We start from the raw sequence: 9,016 nt of genomic DNA on the forward strand, positions 1-9,016 counted from the left end.
AAGCTCAGATCTACAATGTTTAGAATTAAGAAGTAAATTGATACAATATAAAAAAATAGGAAAGTAGCACATTTTTTTTCATTTGCAACTTATTCACATCCTTCAATTTTAAAATACATAATGGGAAAATACAGTTAAATAATTACCTGGTAAAGCCAATAAAATTTGACTCAGTTTGGGGGGAAAGATTAAGGTGGTTATGGATTTAGAATTTCTTACAATGACATTATGTACAAGACATTATGTCGAAAAATGAATTTTACAACTTTGGCGGGGGTGCGAGAGCACGGGATGGGAGGGCAGGGATGGTAAGGAGGAGGCAACAATGCTTAATAAGAATTGTACTCATGGGCTGAGAAGGTGGCTTAGTGGTAAAGAGCTTGCCTTGCATGCATGAGGCCCTGGGTTTGATTACTCAGCACCACATAAACAAAAAGAATAAAGCCGGAAGTGGTGCTGTGGCTCAAGTGGTAGAGCACTAGCCGTGAGCTGAAGAGCTGAGGGACAGTGCCAGGCCCAGAGTTCAGGCCCCATGACCGGACCCCCCACCCAAAAAAAAGAATTGTACTCATTACCTTGCTCATGTAATTGTAACCCCTCTGTATGGTATTTTCACAATAATAAAAACTTATTATTAGTAAGTTTTAGCAATGTTTATCTTACATCTCTAATTTTGATGATCATCAAAAGAAGTCTGACTCTTAAAAGAACATATGTTTTTATACAAATAGAATATTTATCTGAAAAGTAAAGCTTTCCTTTAAATGCTAATTTCTTCAATTGGCTATTTCATGATGAGATTTGAAGTTTATTGTCTTTCTTCTAGAGTTGATTTTTTTGTTATCAGCAGTTATAAGAATAAGTCAAATGCATGATTTCAAAAGAACATCTGGATAGTAGAACATTTGCCTAGCACAAGTGAGAGGTCCTGAGTTTGATCCTCAGTAGCCCAAGAGAAGGTGGAGGAGGAAGAGGTAGGCAGAAAGGGTGTGATGGGTGTGCAGAAGGATAAAAAGGAAGAGAAAGCAGAAGTAAAGCATCATATTATTCACTGTGAAACTGGTAGAAAAGCATGACCTTATTCTGTTATTTCTGCTGACACTATAAGCAGGAGGATTCATAGATTTCTCATAAGGAACAAAAGTGCTGAGCCATACCCAGGATTGGAAAAAGCAATTGTTCCTGTTTCCATCATGTTAAATGTTTGTATGTTGGTTACCCTGAGGATAATTTCTTTCAAAATTATCTCTATTTTTCCTGCAATTAACTTCATGTCTACGTATCTATAGGTTTAACTTACCTAGGTTTTAGTTTGATGTGTTTTCTCTCTTGAGTTGAAGAGGTAACTGTGAAGAGTATGGGGCTCTGAAATGGAATTAACTTTGTCCAGAATGTTATCTTGTGCTGTCAAAATAGTTACAATAAATATTTAAAGATCTGTGATGTATCATGCATCATATAGCAAGCAGCTAATGTATTAATGACATACTTCTGGTGTACATTAATGACTGAAATTTCTGATGTACTTATTAGTAAAGTTTTTTAATCTCTCTTGTGTACTTATTTGTAAAGTTTTTTTTACTGTCTTCAAGTATAGCTACATATGCATTTGTCTGACCATATATCATTGCAAGTATGGCTAATTTCTTAGGGTTCCTCATTACATGGTCATTTTATGGTATCTCCAAATTTTTTGGTTGTCAGAGCCAAGGGTGTTTTATTTCCCGTCTAACTGCCATGAATTCCCACAATGATGAAAACTCATTGGGTGGTTAGTTGAGATCCTCAGTAATCCGTGGCTTATATTTACATTTTTCTCTTAAGAAGAATTTTTTATTAATATCAGAACTTAATATTAATATTACAATATAATATAATCATATCATAATAACATTATTAGTATTGAGGCTTTTCTTGGCCATTCCTTGAGGATTTTCCTTGGAAATCTATTGTCTTTTTCTAGGTATAATTGTGTATCCTACCCCCAAGGATTTTGAGATCCGAGGTTTCAGAGATCCAAATTTCAAGCAAATAATTCAGAACTCTGTTTATATTGCCTACTTTTATATTAATTTACAGCACTATGCCTTCAAAATACTTTATAAATTTGCCCATTCTTCTGTCCTCAAGAATTTGGACAGGCTTTTAAACAATATCTTAGAAATCTATTCTCTTGGTGCTTTATGTACTACTACACTTACCTTATTAGGATCTGTTAAACATAATCTTCTGGTACTATTGCTCTTATCTTTTTTCTATTCTTCTCTGTGGGGTATCATGTATCCCCTGAGGTGAGCCCAATTTTAGGCCATATATGGTTCCCTCATCTGTCTCATCTTTCTTCCCAGACATAAGTATTAAGAACTAACTTAGCTAGTTTTCTTGCTCACCTGAATGATTTCTCAGTACAATGTAATTCAATAGTACATCTTACAGATGAATAATCAGAGATGTGTGATCTTAGATTTCCTTTTCTTCTTTCTGTTAAGTCAAATATATGCCTTCCCAGTTCTCCAAACCTCAAAACAATCTGTATTAAAAAATAAGGCATCAAAGGTATATGATAATTGGTTATTATTTTTCATGAAGTTTTTTTTAATGACTGGTAGACAGGACAGACAGAAATGGCTGCCTTGCTTTTGAAGTTTTTTTTTTTTTTTTTTTTTTTTTAATGACTGGTAGACAGGACAGACAGAAATGGCTGCCTTGCTTTCCCTTCATCTGGTTCACCTAATTCCATTTTGGACATTTTGAGATGTGTTATCACCTCAACCTACAGCTACATTCAGAAATCACTAATCATGGAAGTTATTTTGCTACTCTTATTCTGAATGATTATTCAATTATTTTACTGAATATCAATATAAGTTATGATATGCCACTTTCAAAATAAAGAACATAAAACAATTATCACTCATACAATGCTATTCATTCATTAATCATTTAACAAATATATTTTGAACAGTTTTGTGGGTTGGGGGACATGGGTATATCTGCTGTACTGGAGCTTGAATTCCAGGCCTGGGTGCTGTCCCTGAGCTATTTTGCTTAAAGCTAAAGCTCTACTACTTGAGCCACTTCTGACTTTTACATAAGTTAATTAGATATAAGGGTCTCACAGGCTTTCCTGCTCAGTCTGGCTTTAAATTGTAATTCTCGGATCTCAGACTCCAGAGTGGCTAGGATTGCAAGAATGAACTATTGGGCCGAGCTGAGAGCTAGAGATATAGTGTTGAGCAAAAACATTATATCTAGTCTTATAAACTGTAAGTCTTCTACAGAAAAGGGTCATTAGACAATTACCACACAAAACAAGTAAAGAATAGCATTAATTCCACAAGGTGCAAAGCAATTGTACTCACCTATTCAAGTCTACAATTGAAGGGCAAGCTGATACAAAAAGTTTTCCCAACAGACAAGGAAAGTTTACAGGAACCCAGGAAGCCTGTGAATAACAACTTCCTTTAGATAGGTAGAGTTGAATATCAGCACTTTCCTGTTTCCTCTAAAGATGCTTTTGGTCTAAACCCTTTATCTCTGAGGAGTTAGGTGAGTCACAAAGGAATGGATTGGTCACAGAGAGCCTTGTTTCCTAGTAGTGATCAAGAACCCTGAGTATCCTATGTTATAACCTCAGGTGAGGGATGTCTTTTTTATACTGTCCTGGAGCAGCTGGAGGTCTATAGACATAATGAGATAAGACAATATTCAGTAAGCTAGAAGACATTTATCTGCACTTGCTGTTAGCAAGGAAGCTTCTCCCCATAGTTTTCAAAGGTCTAGCCTCTCTAGAGTAGGTTCAGTTTTGGACAAGTGGGTGGAAGAGCCATGAAACCGGAGAATCAGCAGGAATTTTGCCAAAAAGAAATTGCCCATTCACTTTAGGGTGAAAAATGTATTTTAGTAAGACTTAGAAGAGTGTGGCTTCTCATCAGTGGCACAAGCTCAGCAGCATCATGGGACAAGCCACTGATACATGCTGCACTGCAGGAACTCCAAAACATGACAAGAAATGTTACAAATGCTATCATACATCATATCTTTTTTGTAATGTGTACAGAAAAGCTATATGCATATATAGAACCAGTAAGTAGTCTCTCTTGGGGCCAAGTATCAGAATGGGGTTTGCCACATTGACCCCAAGATGGGATGCATCATAATTGCATGGGGTATGGCATGGTAGGGTATATCTGTAATCTAGGCTATTAAAAAATTAGAGGCAGAAAGAATTACTTGAGCCCAAGAACATAAGCCTAGCCAAATATAACATAAGCCAGACAAACAGCAAACAAAAAAGCGTTAGTAGCTCCCCAACTGGCAGGGTAAAGAGGCTTCATGGAGGCAGTACAGGTACCAGTCCTTGTCTTTAATTGTTCCAGTCCAGGGACCACACATGAGAGTAATGAAGCCTTTCGATCTGTGAAGATTTGGCCTGAATTATCACAGCATGTAGCACCTAAAATGCATGACCAGTAATAAAACTGCACCATTATATACATCTAATCCAGATAAGCTTTCAGAGAGCAAAAATATTTTTAAAAATACAGAAAAGAAATTCAAATAAACACATGCTCCAATTTTGTATTCTTATTTATTATCCCAGTAGCAAGTTCATAAATAGATGAGGGAGCCATCTGGGGTAGAAATGATAAAGGAATGAAATAGAAGGAAAAAGTTGTTTTTTCTGACTACATTGCCTTATATTTTGTAACGAAAGATCTTCTCAGTCTATGTACTCTCTCAGAAGTTCGTATACAGAACCTTCTATAGAGGAGAAAGAAGATCAACTGACTTGTCTGGATGGGATCCTTACAGATCCCATTTTTCCTAAGCTGGTGGGTCTTAGGATTCTTGCACTGCATATGGAAAAGTCAGACCCATAAAAATACATACTTATATCTATTTTTTTCCAAAAACTTCCATGTATTTATTACTCAGTTCATTCTTAGGGCAAAGTAAAAGAAAAAGGGAAATCAGACTTTTAATTTAAACTACAAATCTTTCTGGGTAGTATTAAATATTTCAGTCTGAATTATGTAGAGCATAAATATTTATGAATTATCTTGATTCTTCTCCAATGTAGGAGTTGTGCATAACTTTGTTATGAGCTTTGTATTTTTTTTCTAAAACCATTGGAAAATGGGCCATGTTTGCTTTTGTTTCTTGAATGACTACACTCACTTCATCCTGACAGTCTTTGTAAAAAGACCTGGTAAACAGCCCTTCTAAATATATACATCATGTTGAAGGCATAGAAAAACATATCTATTGAAAGTTAAAAATCCATTGTTGTTCTATGTTAAGCAAATCAAACAAATTTGTCACACAATACCCAGTCTTTATAAATTGGTTCTAAATTGATACACTAAAAAAAATCTAGTGATTTTTCATTGTTTATATGGTGAATTTGTCTAAGTTGTCAAAACCTTTGATTTCTTTTAATTTTATGTCCAAGACTGGAACTCTAAATCAGTATATTCTGCTTTCGCTCATTGGCTCTACCAACTAATCCAAGCTTCCAACCTCAATTTAATCCCCTTTAAAATAAGAATAACTGATTTAGGAGTTACTCTTTGGCTTACTTCTGTTTTTTTCTATAATGTTAAATAATTTTTGATGCAGTTAAATCATATTTCCATTGTTAAAAATGTTTTAGGATGTTGTTCCATTACATAATCCTTGTACTTGGTTTTCTAGAATGTTTCTTAAATAACTCTAGTCATTTTAGTTGGACAGAAAGCTCTACAAACTGACATTTTAACATATATCAAGTATGACTCTATAATCCACAAATCAAACTAAAAGATTGAAAGCCAATAAGAGTCAAATTGTAGGTTACTGTCTAAGAACTTGGAAAAATCACCAGGATTGTTATGATGTTGAAAAGATTACGTTACTGCATTGTTGGTGGGATTGTAAACTTGTTCAACCACTTTGGCAAGTAGTATGGAGGTTCCTCAAAAGACTCCACATAGAGCTCCCCTATGACCCAGCAATCTCACTTTTGGGCATTTAACCAAATGTTTACAAACAAGACCACACTAAAGCTACCAGCACAACTATGTTTATTGCAGCATTATTTACTATAGCTAAGATATGGAACCAACCCAGATGCCCCACAGTAGATGAATGGATCAAGAAAATGTGGTATATATACACAATGGAATTCTATGCCTCCAGCAGAAAGAACAACATTGCCCCATTTGTTAGGAAATGGAAAAACTTGGAAAAAAATTATATTATGTGAAGTAAGCCAGGCCCAAAGAAACATAGGTCCCATGGTATCCCTTATTTGCAATACCTAGTATATGTCTGAGTCACGCAGAAAAGGTCAATTAAGGTGATGTTAGGGAAATGAACCCTAAGATATGTATTCAAATGTTTTTTTTTCTTTCATGCGATTGTTTCTAACACATTTATAAGATTATTTCTTTGTTGCTTTGTATGTCCCTCCCCCATAGTATAACCCCTGCTTTCACTGTATTTGATGTCGGTATAATTTGTGGAGGGAAAGGATAAAAACAAATCATTTAAATAGGGATACAGGTGGACCCATTGCAACAGTGAGATGTACAAGTAATTATGTCGAAAAGGAACTTTACAACTTTGGTGCAGGGGGGTAGCAGGGAGCATTGGGTGGGGGATGGGGGGAGGATGGGAAGGGATGGGAAGGGGAAACAAAGGAGGAGGCTACAATACTTGATAAGAAATGTACTCATTGTCTTGCCCATGTAATTGTAACCCCTCTGTACAGTATTTTCACAGTAAAAAGAAAAGATTAGATGATAAAAATGTATTTCAAGTTGTTTAGCATGATTTGTCTAGGCACCAGAGTTCTGTGAGGGGGAAAAAATGAAATCTATGTTGAAGTTCACATAGATATATAAAAAGTGCTTCCAGTTTATTAGGCATAAAGCCAATAGGCCCCAAAATAAAGTTTAATTATAAAGCCAAGCTGGATATGAAAAACAATGAGGTAAAGTAGAAAATTCTTGAAGGAAATTAATATATAACTGAAATGGCTTCTGGAGCTTTTAAAAAATTATAACTGGCAGATTAACTAGAAATCAATCATCTTATAAATATGTTAGAAACAATAGCAAGAAAGAAAAACAATTTAAGTCCTTATCTTGAGGTAAATGCTTGATAAGAAATGTACTCATTACCATGCTCATGTAATTGTAACCCCTCTGGTATGGTATTTTCACAGTAAAAACAAAACTTATTAATAAAAAATCAATCAATTGCCTTTAAATCAAACATTGGTTATTCTTCATCAGAAGTTCTTAAAACATGACTGGTGCATATTGTAGAAGGCATGAAATTTTTGTTTTGCTGTTTTCTGGCCCTTCTATACCATTAGGGATACTGTATTATTCTTTGTGTAATCACCTCAAATCCAGAATACTTTATAATTATTCAACTTGGAAGTTCCTTTGCTATACTCATATCCTGACACACTCTTTAACTATTCTATACTGAGTATTGATATAGTGAAAAATATTCCAGTGTTAAAATAATAAAACAAATAAGCTACCACTAAATGAGAGCTATTCATTCACAATTCAATTAACAAATTATTTTAGGCAGTTTTATATACATAGCCTCTGCTAAGGGCTAAAGAAACAATGATGACCAAGACAAAGGTTATTTCTAGTCTTGTGAGCTGTAAAGTTTTGTATGGAAAAGAGACACTATGCTGGTAGCTCATGCCTATGGTCCTAGCTACTCAAAGCCTCATGTGGTAGAGAACTAGACATCACACACACACACACACACACACACACACACACACACACACACGTACACACAAACAACCTCAGGGACACTTTTCCAATCCTTAGTTCAAGCCCCAATAATGGTACTAAAGAAAGAAAAAAATAAGAGGCACAAAAAAATATCACACAACCCACATGACTGACATTGTTACACAGCAAGGAAGGAAAAGAAAGTACTCACCTATTCAGATCCACAGTCTAAGAACAAGTTGGTGAAAAAGTGTTCCCAGAAGACCAAACAGGAGACCCAAGAAACTTCCCAATAGCAACCTCTTATGGGTAGGCACAGTTAAGTATCACATCTTCCTTCTTGCTCTGAAGAATGCTATGACCAATTACAGAAAACCTAATGGGTTAGGTGATTCACAAAGGAATAGAATGTTCACAGATACCTTCTATAGTTTTCCAGTAGTGTTATCAAGTACCTTGAATAGGTCTGGGAAGTTGACTCAGTGGTAGAGTGTTTGCCTTACATGCATGAGTCCCTGGTTTCATCTCATCAGCAACACATAAGCAGAAAAAAGCTGGAAGTGGTGCTGTGGCTCAAGCCACTCAAGCTGAAGAGCTGAAGGACAACACCCAGGCCCAGAGTTCAGGCCCCACAACCAACAACAAATAAAAAAGAAACGTCAGTAGTCCAATGTAATACCTTCAGATCAGAAATATCTTTTTCAGTTATCCCCAACACTGAACAACTCTACAGCCAGGGAATGTGTGGAGGCTGAGCAGGCAGTATTTGAAGGAGGAAGGACCATGCCGCCTGCATCTTTTACAGCAATTATATTCAAAACATAATAAAACTTCAGTAACAAAAAAAGAAATACCTTTTCTCATGATACTTGCATAGCTGGAGGACAGCTACACAAAATCCAACACAAAACATAAGTAAGAAATCCTTTCCTTGTTGTGCTTCACTATCCAGGCTTCTCTAAGGTGAACTCAGTTTTGCCTATTCCCCAGTCGATAGAGAAGCCATGAGGCAGGAGCAAGGGCACGACTTTTGCCAGAAAAAGGACTGCCAGTTTCCTTTAAGGAGAGAGGACAAAATAGGTCAGAGGAAAAGTGTGTTAAGAAATAATGTGAAGTCCCATGGTTTCCCTTATTTGCAATATATAATATATGTATGAGTCAAGCAGAAAAGATCAGATAAAGTGATGTTAGGAAAATGAACCCTTAGATATGTATTTTAATGTTTTTTTTTCTTTCATGCATGTGTTTCTAACGCATTTATAATATTA

The 9,016-nt window shown here is 35.7% G+C and overlaps 1 long non-coding RNA gene across 6 annotated transcripts in view; it reads right to left on the minus strand.

Annotated features, from left to right (window-relative positions):
• LOC138811443 (uncharacterized) overlaps positions 1-9,016 on the minus strand; it is a 63,582-nt gene that overhangs the window by 27,452 nt on the left and 27,114 nt on the right. For 5 of the 6 annotated variants that reach the window (XR_011367394.1, XR_011367393.1, XR_011367392.1 and 2 more), the window contains 6 exons: positions 8,603-8,804; positions 8,204-8,343; positions 7,960-8,103; positions 3,363-3,445; positions 2,391-2,530; positions 1,301-1,404 (listed from right to left, as the gene is read on the minus strand). This is a non-coding gene — a long non-coding RNA (uncharacterized lncRNA). The remainder of the gene's footprint in view (positions 1-1,300; positions 1,405-2,390; positions 2,531-3,362; positions 3,446-7,959; positions 8,104-8,203; positions 8,344-8,602; positions 8,805-9,016) is intronic. The other variant, XR_011367391.1, reaches the window with a different exon arrangement.

The sequence above is a fragment of the Dipodomys merriami genome, unplaced genomic scaffold, assembly GCF_024711535.1.
Source record: "Dipodomys merriami isolate MVZ:Mamm:240054 unplaced genomic scaffold, mDipMer1.0.p SCAF_53, whole genome shotgun sequence".
Lineage (NCBI taxonomy): Eukaryota > Metazoa > Chordata > Mammalia > Rodentia > Heteromyidae > Dipodomys > Dipodomys merriami.